General features: G+C 49.8%; 1 protein-coding gene across 22 annotated transcripts in view; it reads left to right on the forward strand.

Annotated features, from left to right (window-relative positions):
- Rbfox1 (RNA binding fox-1 homolog 1) overlaps positions 1 to 16,379 on the forward strand; it is a 2,167,575-nt gene that overhangs the window by 58,211 nt on the left and 2,092,985 nt on the right. The window lies entirely within an intron of this gene.

Raw genomic sequence — 16,379 nt, forward strand, 5'->3', positions numbered from 1 at the left:
GGTCTAGTTACATGTCCTTGTGAAGGGGGTGGGGAGGCACTTGAGGCTGGGGAGGTTCCAGAACCTTCCAGCCTCCATGGAATCTTCACCAGGCCCGTCCCCTCCCAAAGGTTACTGTTATGTAGCTTGCTGTGGGGGTGTGGAGGGACAGGCCTGCAAGGGACTCTTTAGCAGTGCAATTTTTTTTTTTTTTTTGTGAGCTGTCCCTGCTACGGGTGGTACTCTTTGATGGTGTAGCCGCCCTCTCCCGTGCTCCCATGGGTGACCCCACGAAGGTCGCTGATTCACTAAGCTGAAGTTGGGTGGGGAGAAAGCTCTTCAGCTGTGGTTATCCTCCCTATGTGAGTGAATAGAAACAGTCGCCCCACGCTCAGCACGGTCTTTCTCTGGTCACCCATGCACTCGATGAGAACGTTCCAGAATGTCTCTTGCCCTTGTCTTTTCCTCACTTAGCTCTGGAGAAGCATGTGACTGGTGATGTCACAGTATGATGTCACCATTCCCTCAGTGGTGAAAGCACAAGAGGGTGGTCTAGGGGAAAGAGTGTCTGGAGCCCTCCTTGGCCTAATGGGGAGCAATCGTGCTCCCCAACTGGTATCCACACTGGGGGGAAACACTGTGGTCGTTTCAAGAATTCCTTTCCTGGGGAGGTAGAAGCAATGTCTATCTTCCTCCTAAGGTCCTATTGATAAGCTAAAGCACAGTTCTGCCACAGCCCGCCCCAGGGAACCATGTGCAGGTAGGGCAGAATTGCCTCCAGATGACTGACAGGTGCAGGAGGGAGGGCTGGAAGCTCACGTGAGGGACCAGTGGGCATCTCCATCCCCTCCTCCTATGGAGAACCCTCAGTAGTCGGTACAGCCACATGTGATGCCTCTTGCAGACAGGTGCAGCTGATATGGGGAAGACGGTGGCTGTCTGCTGAGAGGACTATGATCTAAACAGCTGGGGTGGCAGAGGCCGCCGGAGGGCTGAGTAGCAAACACGTGAAGAGCAAAAACAGCACCCCTGCACAGGGCTCTTCCTGCGCACGGAGCCTTCTGTGCTTATGGCCTTCTAGTCTCCCTAACCACTGGGCAGCTCTGTTGTCTCTTGGGTCCAGGGATTGTTATGGTTCTATCGGTGTTTCTCAAAGGCTCCTGTGTTTGCATACTTAGTCTCCAGCTGGTCAGAGGAGGTGGTGTCTTTAGGGGTTATAGCATGAGTGACCTTCCTGCTCTCCCTCCCCCTGCCTCCTCATCCATGAAGATGGAAGGTGTCCCAGGTGCACCCTCCCGCTGACACAGTCTCTGTTGTCTCTGCCGCGATGGAATGTAGCCCTCCAAACTCCAGCCAAAACAGATCCTTTACATCTTAAGTTCTTTCCGCCGGGTGTTCTGTCACAGCGATGAAGAGAGTGATTAATTCAGAGAGATGAAAGGCAGAGGCGGGATTTGAACCCCTCCAGTGGGGTCAGAGAATTGCTCTTGGAGATATGGTTTTATCTGTTGAGGTTGTCAGCCTGGCCAATGCAGAGACGCTAACATGGCCGAGCCGCTGTCCTAGGATCCCAGGGGTTCTTGGCTGCAGAAGTAGGTTAAGGAGTGGGCCAACTGGGTAGCTGCCCAGAGGCCAGGTTCTGAGCGTCACTGAGGCCCAGGAGTGTGGCTGGACAGGAAGGCTGTGCTGATTTGCCTTTTTTATTGTTGTCTGGTGAGAGACTGTTAGTGATGGGGAAAAACGTGACTAAACAGCTCAGGATGTGGCGAGACTAGGTGTGTGTCCCAGAATTGAGGTTGTCAGTGTAGTGACAAGAAGCTGAGCACAGGACCCGATGTCACTGCACCAGATGATGTCCCTGAGGCCAGCTTGAGGGTGGAAAGGAAGACCCCTGGGGCTGACCTGCCAAAGGAGATGCTTCCTCCTGTCTACCTGCGGGCCTTCTCTGCTCTGTTTCTTTGTGTGTGTATGTGCTCATGGGTGCATGTGAGCATGTGTGTGGTGCCTGTGGAAGAGAGCACAAAGTGTCTTCCATTTTTGTTCTGTGACAAATGAAAAAAATTTTTTATATTTTAAATTATGTGCATCTGTGTGGGGATGTGCATGTGAGTGCAGTTGTCTTCAGAGGCCACAAGAGGGAGGTGGATTCCCAGGGCTGGAGTTACAGATGGTTGTGAGCCACCCAATGTGGGTACTGGGAACAGAACTCTGGTCCTCTGCAAGAGCAGCAAGTACCTAACCACTGAGCTAGCTTGCAAGCCCCTACCTTATTTTTTCAAGTTAAGTTCTCTTACTGAAGGGAAACCTCACTGATTCAGCTAGACTGGCTGCCCAGTGAGCTCCAGGAACTCTCCTGTCTCCACTTGCCCAGGGCTGGGACTTCAGACACATGCTGCTGTGCCAGCTCTATGTGGGCCTGGGGGATTGAACTAAGGTCCTCATGCCCATGTGACCATCACTTCACACTCCAGCCGTCTCCCAACCCCCAATTTGTTTCTTGCTTGGGCCACCCAGATGTCTCTGTGAGGCTGTGCAGCTCTCTCTCTCAGGGGAGGCCCTCAGGGGTACGGAGAAGGGGCCACAGGGGCTGAAGAGTGTGACTATTTAGAGCACACCATTCACAGGTAATGAAAATTCCTGAGTGCTCTGAGGCTCAGGAGAGGGGCAGGTAGCTCATGCCAAAGTAGTGTTTCATTAATACGACTAAAACGAATTAATATCTCTGGCAATATTCAACAACTTAATTTAGCAATGCATCTGGCATACTATGAAGATCTCAAGTGTTAAAACCATATTCAATAGTTAAGTATAATTAACAAACAAATTGATATTGAGAGATTAACGATGTCAGGTGTGTGGCCTAACTGGTCTCGTTCTGTTGCTGGGAGAACACACCCTGTCCAGAAGCAGCTTAGGGAAGGAAGTGCTTATTTGGCTTACGGTTTCCTGCTGTAGCCCATCATTCCAGGGGGGTCAAGGTGGAACTTAAACGCTGAGTCCCGTCACATCCACAGTCAAGAGGGAAACGAACACACCCTTGATGTCTGCGTGCTGTCTTGCTTCATCTAGTTTTCTCCTGTCTTGCATAGCTCAGGAATGGAGCCAAGTCTTCTGACATCAATGAGTAATTAAAACAATTCCCCCAGACATGCTCCCAGTCCAACCTGACCTAGACAATTCCTGAATGGAGCCTCTCTTCTCAGGTGCTTCTAGCATGTGTCAAGTTAATATTTAAAATTATCTGGCACAGTTACATTGCTTATTTTTTTTAAGACGTATTTATTTATTTATTTATTTATTTATTTATTTATTTATTTATTTATTTATTATGTATACAGTGTTTTGCCTGCATGTATGCCTGCACACCAGAAGAGGGCACCATTAGAGATGGTTATGAGCTACCGTGTGGCTGCTGGGAATTGAACTCAGGACCTCTGGAAGAGCAGCCAGTGCTCTTAACCTCTGAGCCATCTCTCCAGCCCCGCTTAATTTTTTTAAAATTGAAATTAATATTACACATCTATTTTTAATACAAGATCTAGCCTGTTAAACATTTACATGAACAATACAGCATTATCTTCTTAGGCACTGTGTTTCGTCACAGAACTTTAGAACTTATCCCATCTAACAGAATGGACATTTCCCACTTCCCACTTCCTAACTCCAGGCAGCCCTCATTCTGCTCTCTGCTTCTGTGAGTGTGACACACTTAAGGTGCTTGTGTAAGTGGACTTGTACTCATCCTTTTGTGAGTACAAGTAAATAAAATAACACTTTTATTTATACTAGCATAGGTGAACTGCCATGACCTGCGGCCCATCTGTGTTATTGTATATTACAGCACACCCCCTCTAAGGGCTGAGTACTATTCTATCACATGGATTTGCCATATAGACTTTATCCATTCATCCTTCATCTTAGCTGTGAAGAGCAGACAGTCGTAAATGTGGGGATGTAGGTGCCCTTTTGTGATCCTTGTTTCTTTTCTTTTAGGTGATGTCTTAGTCACAATTCTATTCCAGTGAAGAGACACCCCAACCAAGGCAACTCTTATAAGAGAAAGCATTTATTGGGGGCTTGTTTACAGTTTCAGAGGGTGAGTCCATTATCACCATGATGGGCATAGGGCAGGAGCATGGTGGCACTCATGGCATTGGGGAAGTAGCTGAGAGTTATATCTTGATCTGTAGGCAGAGAGAGAGAGCCTGGGTCTGGCATGGACTTTTGAAACCTCAAAGCCCATCCCCTAATGACACACTTCCTCCAACGAGGCCGCACCTACTCAAGGCCACACCTCCTAATCCTTCTCAGATAGTGTCACTCCCTGGTGACTAAACATTCAAATATATGAGCCTATGGGAACCATTCTTACTCAAACCACTGTGGATGAAGACCTGGGAATAGGACTGTTGGGGCTCGTGGTGATCTATGCCCAAGGTTTTGAGGATCTGCCACATCCCATTCTTGGTTTTCCTTTGTCTTCTATGATGGTTAGCTTTAACTGTCAGCTTAACACAATCTAGAATCACACAGGAAGGGAGTCTTGGTGAAGGATTGTCTAGATCAGATTGACCTGTGTGTGTGGGGGGATTGATTATGTTAATAGAGGTGGAAAGACCTGCCCACTATGGGTGGCACTATCCTCAAGGCAGGGGATTCTGAATTAGAGAGAGGAGAGAGAGAGAGAGAGAGAGAGAGAGAGAGAGAGAGAGAGAGAGAGAGAGAACTGAGCGCAAGTGGGCATTCATTAATCCATTGTTCTCTGCTCTTGACTGTGGATTGATGTGACCAGCTGCTTCAAGTTCCAGCTGCCTTGACTTCTCCAAAATGATGGACAGTAACCTGCAATTGTGAGCCAAATAAATATTTCCCCCTTAAGTTGCCTTTGTCAGGATGCTTTATCACAGCAGTGGAAACAAAACTAAGACCCTCCCATCCTCAGCTTCAGGAGAGCCTTCTCTTAGTTCCTTACAAGGTCCTGGGACACCGTGGCTTCCAGGCTGGCTCTCTCTGTTGTCTGAAACAATCTGTCTTTGCCCCCTGGCCTGGTGACTCCCCCCTTAGGTCTCAATTGATGGCACCTTTCTTAGCTTCTAAGATGAAGCCTCTCTGCACTAATGACTTGTGGTCCTTACTGCACAGGTAGGAATGACTTACGCAGCTGCTTGTGTGCACCCGCCCCCGTTCCCCATGCCTGCATCTTTGCAGCAGGATGTATCTGTCTTGTTCACTGTGTTTTCCCCAGGGCTTACAGAATTATGGTGTTCCCCAGGTTTCCTGGGGCTCCCGGGGCCATTATTTCTCTGTTTCTTGGCTGGTCCCCTCTGTACTTTTCTGCCAAGGCACTGGCCTGGGTGGATGGTATATGCTGCTGGGGTTCTCTCCTGGAGTCACAGCTCTCTGCTGACTTCCTTGGCCATCTGGTAAGGGCCTTTTCTATAGCCCATGGTCACTTTCCAAGAGAAGCCAAAGCCAACACAGAACTTCTTCCTTCTTCCCCCAGCAATTCCCCAACTCAGGTTATCAGCCACAGAATGAGCCACCAGAGCCCCTAATTAGGAAAGTGTTGAGGAATGTTTTAAAAGAAAGGATGGGGGGGGGGGAGAAGAACAGTGTTGGTACTCAGGTTGTTCATAGCTTCATCAATTTTTAAAGTTTCCCTCATGTGTGCAGCCTGACTCCTTCCAGAAGTTCTGTGTTGTGCTTGTGCAGGTCTGAGATGCAAATGTACTGTTAGTCCCCAGGGAAGACGGTGAGAGCACTCATCCACATTCCGGCTCTGTTTTCTCTCTCTCTCCATGACTTAAAAGTCACGGTGTAGCTGTCACTCATTTTCTGAGAAAACAAACTGAGGAACATCCCAGTTCCTGCTACCAGCAGCCACTGACAGATATGGCTCAGCCAAGGATCTGACTCCCTTGACTCTGGATGCAAAGGCTGAGGAGCAGATCCCGCCGTGTGTCCTGAGGGAGAAGAGCTTGCTCTTTTGGTCCTGGTGGCTCCATTCTCTCCCTAAAAACCTCTCCTGTCTGAATTCTGCAATTCTACTTTCTTGAAGCCAGTGCCCTGCACCAAGAGCTCCGGTTTCCCCGGCGTCGCTGAAATCTCTGGGTACCTGCTTCTCTAGGAAGCTTCCACTGGCCATTGAGAGAGATGGGCCTTCTCCTGTGTCAGCATCTCCGACACCTCCCCATGGTGCATGTGTTTGCTTTCAAAACGGGGCTGTAGCTCAGTGGTAGAGTACCTATTTTCTATTTCCTCATAAAAGATGGGGTGATCAAAGCTCATAAGGGGGGGCGGTTAGTGGACTTCCTTACTAGTGAGTGACAGAGTCGGGGCTTGAATGCCGAAGGTTAAATGCTAGGTCTCTCCATGATACCTCATAGACCGGTAGACAGTGGGAGGTCTCAGTCAAGGAGATGTAGAGAAGGGATCTCCACTTTAATGGTCACGATTTGGGTTCCCCAAAGAACACAGCACCCCTCAGGTGAGAGTTCTAATGCATGGATTTTTTTTCAGGGGCAACTGCATACTGAGGAAGGAGAGGTAAGGAAGGAAGCTGGAAAACGTTGGCCAGCAGCCGGCCCTAGTAGGACTGGGGCTCAAAGGGGCATTCCTGAGTACCATGGCTCCTGCCATTTTCCAGTTCAGGGTCATTCCAGGTGCATCACTTGTCAGGTTCCGGCTTTTCCAGAACTTGTGATGAGTCTACTCAATGGTGGAGGATGCTCTTAGGCAGACAGACACTTGAGGTAAATACCTACTGGGGTAGGAGGAGCTCTCCCCTGAAGGCTTGAGGGGTTACCAGTGCCCACTGGGTCTGCTACGTGGACACAGGGACACAAGAACACAGGGAAGGCTGCCAAGCCTGACAACTTGAGATGGGTTTTTGGAACCCATATTGTCGAGGGAGAGAACCAATTCCTGCAAGCTGTCCTCTGGCAGTCACATGCATGTCGTGACATGTGTGTCTATGTATGTACACACACAAATGAATGAATGTGATGAAAAATAAGAACATGGAGAGACATCAAGCCTCTTTGGAGTGTTAGATACTTTCCTCGATGTTCTGGTTCCTTTTCAGTCTAACTGGCACCAGATGTAGTACATCCTGGCTGTAACTTTTAAGTGTTTGCTGTGTACCAACCACTGTGCCCAACACTTTGCAGATACTTTCCATTTAATTCTCAACATCCCAAGGCAGAGGCTTTTATTTTCTCTGTGGTGAAGGAGGGGAGGCACCTTGCTTAGGATGCCACATCAAGACAAGAGTAGAGTAGGCTCCAAATAGAGTCTGTTTGTGTTGAGTTAGAACCCTCAACCTCCAGCAAGGGGAGACTGCACTGGGACACTGTGCTGTGAGAAGAGCCACACTGCAGTCTTCCAGCCTCGGGTCAGGGGTGTGAGATGGGTAATCTTGACTGTCAATATTACAGGATCTGGACTCCCCATGGACAGAGGTCCCTGGGCGTTTCTATGACGGAGTTCCTAAATTAGGATAATCGAGGTGGGGAGACCCACCCTAATTGTGAGTGGCGTTATTTGGGCTGAGGTCCTGGGCTGAGTGGAAAGGAGAAGGGAGCTGAGCACCAGCATCCATCTCTCTCTGCTTCCTGAATGAACAGCTGCCTCGTGCACCTGCCACTGTGACATTCCCCACATGACGGACTGTACCCCCAGACTGTGAGGCGAGATAAACCCTCCCTCTCTAAGTTGCTTTTGTGAGGTATTCTGTCAGAGCAGTGAGAGGAATGGTGAATATAGAGGTATTTCTCTTTTCTTATTCCAGTGAGACCTCGTGCATTCCACAGGGGTCCTTCAGACTCCAGGAAGCTCATCCATTCTGGAAGTTGTCCATCATGAGGGTGGTGAACGCTGGTGCTCAGCTTACTTTCTCCTTTTGATTCAGTTCAGGCCACTAGATCGTGGAAGAGTGCCACCCACACTTAGGGCCAGTCTTCCCACCTCAGTGAACCTAATCTAGGTAATCCCTCACCCACGGGAGCTGCACATCGGTCCGGATCATTGCATTTGTCATCACCATGTGGTAAATGGCTGTTGTCTTATCTCATATCTAACCTCTGGGGGTCATCCATTTGAATGATGTCACTGCATAATGCCTTCTAATGCAATATCTGAATCATCACGAAACACACGCTCACTCCTTCATTTCTCCACAGTTTCTGTCTGAGGAAAACCTCCTGTTTCTTCTCCTCACCTGTTGAATATTAATGTCAATCAGAATTGCTCTGTGAAGGATGCTCCAGTGTCTCGGTCTGTTAGCACACGGCGCTTATTCAGAATTGCTCTGCAACGCCGTGGGCCACTTGGCTCACATGGGCTTGTGTCTCCTACCTCCTCTTCCCTTGTTCTTTCTGGAGTAGAGAGCAGCAAGGAGAATCAGCCTCCCTTCACAGTGAGAGGAAATAACATTTAGAGACTTCAGCTGAAAGCCAACTTCCTTCCCATGTGGCAATCTAACTCTACAACTCTGCCTTAGCTTTTACTCCTAACGATTTAACAAGCCCCAGTCTGTAGTTTCTGAAAACACTCACTGTTATTCACATTTCAGAATTCTATCTAAAAATCGAAAGCCTGAATGTTATCTTTTAAAGGCTTCTGGCCTCTCACCAGGCCAGGAAGTGGCTGTCACTAGGTGCCACAGCTCCACAGTGACCTCTCTAAGCAAGGTGACCTGATTCTTTCCTTTAAACCCCATCTGAAGCTCCTGGGTCCCCTTATGCATTTGACACTGCCAAGCTTGGCTTTCCCCCGTTAAGGAAGCTTACCCCACTGGGTGACACATTTTGTGTTTCATGCGAGGTTTTTCCTAGCCTGTCCCCTCACTTCTTTGTGACTTCAGCTCACACTCTATTTTGTTCCCAAGAGCTCTGAAGAACCAGAGAAGACAGCGTTTATAATGTGATCATGTCTCTATCTACCTCCAGCCCTCCTTCCCCACACAAGGTCCCCAAGGACTCTTGAGATAGACAGTGACAAGCAGCTGATGGACAGTGCCCTGCTCAGGAACACTTATTAGCAGCTAGCTGGCTTTGTGCTGGAGGCCAGGCTAGCTAGCCTTCACAGGGCACCTTTTGCACTGTCCATGGTACCTACCTGGGTTGGCTAATTTTACCATTAAAAAAAAAAAAGGGCTGAGTAATGTACAGGAGTCCACTCACTCGGTTGAGAACTCTGACTCCCAGCACCAAGATGCCTCCCAGGCGACCTGGGAGAACCTTCTGCTGGACCACTCAAGAGCTGAGCTTTTTCAGACTGTACCAGCTTCAAAAGGTAGATCAGCGTCAGCCCAGGAACAATGATGTCACCTTCCTCCTTTAACACTAACCTGCTCTTCTGCTTAGCAGAGAGGGGCCTGCTCCTAGCAGCTGCCATTTAATATGATGAAAGCTGGAAGCCTGGGGATGCCAGGAGAAGGGGTGTCTTGCTGTCATAGCTTGGGGATGCTTTGAGTAGTTTCCTGTTAGCACCGCCTGGGCCAAGATGCAGTTTCCTTTTCAGTGTGTCTAGTCACTTTATTGAACACCTACTGTGTGCTGGCATAGTTGCACATGCTGGGGACAGAGGCAAAAGCTGTACTTGGGGATATGCAACCTCCTGTTAGGGTGGCATGGTTTGCTTCTGCCTGCTCTGGACCTAGCATCCTGGCAACCCTCTCCGTAGCCGTTTCTATGGCACACTGAAGGCTAACTGTGCCGGTTCCACTGAAGGAGGCCAGCTGCAGGGGAGCCCCATGGACTCCAGATCCAGGCAGCAGCAACATTCTCCGGCAAGTCTGGGTACCAGCCAGGTACCAATTGTCTTGAGCTGTGATGAGAATGTGCTGTGAGAGGTCCCTGCTTGGGGACAATGGTGGATTGTCCCTGTCATATGCTCTCCCCTTATCTGTATTCTTCCTTTAGATAGTTAGCTGGCCCATGGCTCAGGATCCAGACCGTATTTGCCATGTGGTAGCTGGTCTGGCAGGAAGGTACTATAGAGAGATACTATGTCCTTTGTTCTGGTATCAGCCTACTGAAACAGTGAACCTCAAAAAACTGGACTCCCCCCATGAATCTCATACTCGGAACAAACCCAAAGCCTGGACCAGCCAGCGGGAAACTTGTCTCCCAGTAGAGGTTTTCAGCTTGTCAATGGAGATAATGGAGCAAAATAATGATGAACCAATGATGGGCAGGACTATGCCTTGATCTGGACTACCCCCTGACTGGGACCATACCTTGACTGGCACTCCTTAGCTGTGCATATCCTTGGCCCTCTACTTAAACCTTACTTCAAGATCCTTGGAGGTCACGGAGTCTCTGCCTCTCTTCTCATTGGCCAGACTGAATAAATATTCCTTTTTTGCTTTTCACTATTAATTTGGCTATTTTAGTTGGCTTATGGAGGATGTCACCAGAGCCTTGTGACACATGGTCCCTAAGTTCCTGTGTTGAGGCCCTCACCCTGCACCTTAGAAAGTGGCTGTGTGGAGACTGAGTTTTAGAGCGGGGTTTATGTTAAAATGAGGTCATCCTGATAGGCCCCCTCCTCAATGCTCTTATAAGAAGAGAAGTTTGGAGCTGGGTGTGGTGGCACACCTGTAATGCAGTGGCTGGGTGTGGTGGCACACCTGTAATGCAGTGGCTGGGTGGGGTGGCACACCTGTAATGCAGTGTTGGGTGACTTTTTTAAGGGAGACAGGAACAAACATTTCCCAGTTAGGGCACTGACAACAGACCAGATGAGTGACTCTGCCGAAGTGGACTTGGGGAACAGTGAGTTTGCTGGGGTCACTTACAGGAGTGTGGGTTATGGGTCTCTCGTGGGAGCAAGGACGCCTCACAGGCAGCTGCGTCACCCAAAGCTACTCCAACACATATGACAACTCACAGAACTGCAAGCTTGGGTTCTCTGCATGACTGGCAGGCAGCTCTGCGCTTGGAGAGTCTCTCTCTTCAGTGTCTCTTTAATGCTTTTCATAACTTTGGTCAAGGGCCTTGCGAATCATGCTAGCCTCAGAACTTTCTTAAGACTTGTGCATTTCTGACTCTCACGAGCCTCCAGCTTTCATCAAGGAAGAACGGTTTCAGCTTGGAAGACTTTGCTATACAGCCTCCCAGCACTTGGGGGTGAGGCAGGAGGATTGTCACAAGTTCTAGTCTGACCCGGGCTAACTAGTGAGTTCCAGGACAAAGCAAAGGACACAAAACCCCAAAGAAGATTCACCTCTGGATTCCAGAAGAGTGCACACACAGAGGACAGGCTCCAAGAGGACACTGGGAGCAGATGGTTGGTCCCTGGAGATCCAGAAGAGGCCTGGGAAGGAGCCCACCCTGAAGCATAGTGTCTTAGACTTTGGCCTCCAGAGCATGAGGAATGAGTTTATGACTCCTTTTTAATAATTTATTTTCCTTATTTTTTTTATTATTTTATGTTTATGCGTATCTTGCCTGCATGTATGCTTATGCGCCACATGCATGCCTTGTGCCCACAGAGGCCAGGAAAGGGCATTAGATCTCCTGGAACTGGAGTTACAGATGGCTGTGAGCCACAATGTATGTGCTGGCACTCTGCTGCTGAGCCATGATCTTGGGCCTCCAGGGGAGATTGCAGGTGAGTGCTTTCCCTGTGCACCATGTCTCCAGCCCACAGTGCAGCTTTACTCAGAGCACGTGTCTGGTGGGTTAAGAAGCACAGAGAACCGTGCTTATAAAGAGGAAGTTTCTGAGACACTCATGAACTCAGGAGAAGAAGAGGGACCAAGATGTCCACAGTGACTTCAGACCTTCCTTAGAGGACTAGGATGGTACATGAGAAAGATGTCCTTTGACTGACCTTGAAGTTAGATTGGATTAGACATTCACATTTGAAGAATTCTGTGGGGAATGATCCTGGCCAGTTTTATGTCAACTTGACACACGTTAGAGTCATTTGAGAGGAGGGAACGTGATTGAGAAAGTGCCTCCTTAAGGTTGGGCTGTATGATTGATGGGGGAGGGCCCAGTCTATTATGTGTGATGCCATTCCTGGGCTGGTGGTTCTGGGTTCAATAAGAAAGCAGGCTGAGCAAGCCATGGGGAGCAAGCCACGGCTTCTGCATTAGCTCCTGCCTCCAGGTTCGTGTCCTGTTCAAGTTCCAGCCCCAACTGTGTTTGATGATGACCTGTTGTATAGAAATGTGAGTAAAATAAACCCGTTCCTCCTCAAGTTGCTCTTGGCCATGGTGTTTTATCACAGCAACCCTGACTAAGATTGGAACGTATCTGTCTCTCTGAACCTGTGCACTGAGCGCGTTACATGAAGCCCCCCCCCCCCCCTCCCGCCCCGTCCTCTGAGATGGTGGTAGTGGAGGAGACTGAAGAGAGAGGGCAGGAATGGCCCAGCCCAGACTCAGGCCCCTGTGCTTGCAGCACACAGGCTGCTGCGTCTGTCCTGCAGGTCGGAGCCAGCTCTGTGTGGGAGTGGGTGCTCAGATCTTTTGGTACGATGTCGCCTTCCTGCCTTACTGAGGGTGGAGCAGAGCTGCTGTCTTCCCAGCTGCCGGGTGCCTCTCTGCTTGGCTCTCTCTGCCTCTCATTCATCTTATGTGAAGAGGCGACATTGGTGACTGCTAATTCAGCTGGGTCACCGTAGCTGGTGCCAGACCCATGTCCATGACAGCTTGTGAGTCAAAACACACACTCCTTTGCTTTGCTTTCTACTCCTCCCCCTTCCTTTTCTTCCTCCCCTCTCTCCCTCCTCTCCCTCTCTCCCTCCTCCTTCTTCTCCCCACCTGTCTCCCTTTCCTTTCTCTCCTGGGATGGTACCCAGTGCCTTGCCCTTGCTGGTCAAGCTCCGCTTCCAATCATCACCCCATCTGGGCAGTCAGCATTTGAATCCGATCCCAGACACATGGACTACCTTGAGCTCTTCTGAAGCAGGGGACACACCTGGGCCAGAGGAAGTGGTCTTGCTCCACCCCTTCCCTCATTGTCAGGGTCTTTCTAGAGACTTCTACAGCAGAGGAATTGAGAGATTGACATATATTGGGAGATGGGGGTGTGTGAGTGCTGAAGTTGAACCTGTTTTTCTGGGAACAGCACTGATGGCCCTCCCGGACCTTCCGTCCCCACCTGCTGGGACATGCTCCTGAGCATGCTTGGTGGAAGGAAGTGGCTGTGCAGAGACCCAGTATGGCAAGCCCTCACCCCTGGCATCAGGGTTGCCTTCTTGGGGAGCCATGGGAAGGCTGCTCCTCCCACGGCCACAGCCTCTCCAAGCAGCTTCCTTCCTGTCTTTCGCTTTTAAAAAAGCCTCATTTTAAGGCATAATGACCTTTTTGCGGTTTCCTTTCTGTAGTCTCCCACAGTGAGCGCTGACAACAGCGCCATGTTGCACTGCCTGCCAATTTGAGGGGGAAAATTCTAAAAACATCTAAAAGGAAAAAAAAAACCCTCACATCAGGAGACAGACGTGCAGAGCCTGCAGTTGCTGAGGTGGGGGAGCTTTCTGGAATATTCAACAACTGCTTCTATTTTAATAAGGAAGCAGGGGGTGAGAGCCCGCCTTGGGCTGTGGTAACCAGATCTGGATTTCATGAAAGCCGGCCGTTTTGCTTGGCTCATGGTTTCTGAGGCAGAGGCTCTGTGGGTCACCCGTCCTGCTCTGGCTGGGCAGCTATACCTTGGGTTACACTTGGGCTACACCCAAGGGCTCCAAAGAATGAACCATTGGGTGCTGGAGGGAGGGATCAGCCCACAGCAGGTACACGGGGCCTGAACTGGCCTCACAGTGGGTGGTTCTGGGACATTCAATATAAGGGATTCAACAACTGTGTCAGGAAATGGGGACTCTAGATGTGGTCCTCCGCTCTGAGAAGGCTGAGGGCAATTACTCATTTTGAACGTGGCCCACATTGTCATCATCCTTCTGTCCTTGTCAGAGGCTGTGGTAAGCGTCCTCACCCTTCTTCACACTGTGGGCTGGCTGCTCAGCTTCCCAAATGACTGCCAGGCCTTTGACGTTGATGGCTGACATGTGGTTGGCTCTCAGAGTGGACAGGACCTAAGTGCCCAGCTGTGGGGGATGGTTCAGTGCACAGTGGTGCCACCTACCTGTGTGGGTTTAGAGAGCTGGAAAAGAATGAAGGGCACATCTGTCCTTAAAGTAACTCCTAGGTAGAGAGATCGCTGAAGGAAGCTGTGGAATCCGGGCTGTGTGGTCATGGCCATGCTAAACATACCATGTTTGCGAGGAGAGTGTACAGGGCTCTACACACACAGGGTCCCCCAGCTTCACACCCAGCCTCCAGCAGGACTCCAACACCCACTGTAAGCTGAGCTCTACTTGGGTGTACCTCGGGTATCACCATGTTCACTCTCATACTCTATGTACTTACCAAATACATTATTGAAAAATAATTTTCATTTATTATATTTTGGTAGGGAGGGGGTGGGCATGTGCCCCAAATAGCACGTGTGTGGACATCAGAGCACAACTTGTGGGAGTCAGTGATCTCTGTCTACCATGTGGGTCCTAGAGATTGAACTCAGGTCACCGGCCTTGGAGCCATTTCTTAGGCCCAGCTTGTTGAATATTGATGATAAACTTAGGCATTATTTCTGTAATTAAAACAGCAGAAAGTGGGGTTGGGGTGCAGCTCTGTGGCAGGGTACTTGCCTTGCATGCATGAAGCTCTGAGTCTGGTCCCACAAAACCCAGACAGGGCAAAACCAACCAAAGTAAGTGACTTTTGAAAGAGCATGAAAGCCAGAGATTTTAGATTGTGGAAGAAATGTCATCGTTCGGGCTTCTGGAGGGGGCAGGACTCTTGTAGTCCTTGAGATTGACAGCAAGGTCTCACTTCTTTGACAAGACAGTCGGGAAGCACAGCTTGTTCCCACTCCGCCAGTATCCCCAGGAGAGGTGGTACAAGCCATGAATCACAGTCATTCACACCATAGTATGAAATAGACACAGCATGAGCGAGGCTAGGGGTCTGAAGGACAGAGAGTGAGTTCTGTCCATCTCTCTCTCTTTTGTCACCTCGTCTTTCTCTACCCCAAGGATTTTAGTAGACGGTGAGGCAGATCCCATTCCTCCTAGGTCCTCTGGAGCTGCAGACCATTATGACATGCAGACAATTAACACGCACTCCATGTTTACTTAGGGCTGTCTCTAGAGTTGTGGCTGAACCTCTTAGTTGCACATGGCTCATTTGGGTACTTGTTGGGGGGCCAAGAGCCTGCATATATCAGGAGTCTCCAGTGGAAGCGGCAGCTGCTGGTCTGAGGGCCACATGAAGCACTGGCCCTGCCTGGTGGCATGGGATGTGGGCTGTTCAACCCTGATCCTGTTGCTTCTTCCCTAAGACGGCTGTAAATCTGGAACCATAATGCACGGACTCCAGCTTTTGGCCAGGTGCTGTCTGTCTAGCTCGGGCTCCCTGGCTGTCCATGATTGTTGTTACTAATCTCTTCTCATTGCCTCTCAGCCCCGGGGCCTGTTCTGTGGTACCCTTTAGCCAAGGAACAGGAAAACTGAGCACACAGAAATGAATCCCCTCACTCTCCCCTACCCCTTGTCATGTGAATGAAAAGGGACCCATTGTCCTCTCTGGGGACTCCAGGGAAGATGACTCTGATGTGGGGCCACCCTGTGTGGGTGGCTGGGCTCCTGCAGGCCATCATGTCTGGATGAGTGTCCCTAGTATTTTCATATCGAGTTCTGCCGCCTCCACACACCCCCTCTGCTTTCATGTGAGCACCCCTGGGAGGCAAACCCAGCCCTGGCCGGCTGAGGAGCCTCTCTCTGGATCGCTGCCCACAGGCTCCTAGCCAAGTCCTCCCCTTGACTCAGAGCTGTCACTCCAGCTCTCAAAGAGTTAACAGAATCAGTGCTTGAGAGAATGGCAGCTAATGCAGTGACCGAGGGAGTCACGTCTTTTATTTTTCAAAGGATGCTTGAATAGTTCAATTCCGCTGTTATTCAACTATTCTTCAGTCCTTTGGAAATGCGGGGGCTGATGCTACTGCATGCACATTTGAGTGGGTGCAGAGGAAGCCGGCTTCTTTCTTTCTTTCTTAACATTAAAAACATTGCATTTTACTTACTTATTGTGTGCGTGTGTGTAGACTCTTACTCAGGCCATGGAGCTTCTGTGGAGGGCAGGGGACAGCCTGTGGGAGTTTGTTTTCTTTCTTTCCACCATGTGGGTCCCAGACATCCAGCTCACATTGTCAGGCTCACTGAGCCATCTTGCGCCCTGTCCCACTGTTTTGTTTGAGACAGCATCTCATGTAGCTCAGGTTAGCCTCAGACACGTTATACAGGTAGGCTGGTTGTTTTTCTCACCTTGACACAAATCCAGGTCAACTTTGAAGGGACTCTAGCCAGCCCGAGCATGGCAAACAAGGCTC

This window comes from Peromyscus californicus, unplaced genomic scaffold (genome assembly GCF_007827085.1).
Source record: "Peromyscus californicus insignis strain IS unplaced genomic scaffold, ASM782708v3 Scaffold_3__1_contigs__length_106647218, whole genome shotgun sequence".
Lineage (NCBI taxonomy): Eukaryota > Metazoa > Chordata > Mammalia > Rodentia > Cricetidae > Peromyscus > Peromyscus californicus.